At 39.0% G+C, this 362-nt stretch overlaps 1 protein-coding gene across 1 annotated transcript in view; it reads left to right on the forward strand.

The window, feature by feature from the left end:
* LOC129315564 (glycolate oxidase 1) overlaps positions 1-362 on the forward strand; it is a 73,284-nt gene continuing 72,922 nt past the window's right edge. Inside the window, exon 1 of the mRNA XM_054959360.1 lies at positions 1-128. The gene's annotated coding sequence lies outside the window, so the exon portion shown is untranslated. The remainder of the gene's footprint in view (positions 129-362) is intronic.

A 362-nucleotide genomic window follows, 5' to 3' on the forward strand; every position in this document is an offset into this window, starting at 1 on the left:
CTATCCTACTCGTATATATAAACTCTTGCTATTTTTACTTCGTTTCTGTTTCTATTTCTCAGCTGGAGGGCTTCTCTCCATTGCTTCCTCTTGCATGCACACGCTGTAGAACAGTTTTGTGGCTTAAGGTCTGCTATGTTTTTTTCTTTTTGTTCGTTCCGTACTTTCATACTTAATCTTCCTTTCTTCACGCGGCTTTTGTGGTTACGCTGTGGCTTGATTTATCTTCATGTTAGAGATGAAGAATATCGAAGGGTAGTGTTTGTGTTGTGTCTATGGATGGTTTTCAATCTCAGTTTGTATCTGTTGGGTTAACTTTGAGCATGGAGAGCATGTTTCTTCTATTCTTCTATCTGTGTGTG

This window comes from Prosopis cineraria, unplaced genomic scaffold (genome assembly GCF_029017545.1).
Source record: "Prosopis cineraria cultivar Desert tree isolate PC_DT_omini unplaced genomic scaffold, ASM2901754v1 PC7, whole genome shotgun sequence".
Lineage (NCBI taxonomy): Eukaryota > Viridiplantae > Streptophyta > Magnoliopsida > Fabales > Fabaceae > Prosopis > Prosopis cineraria.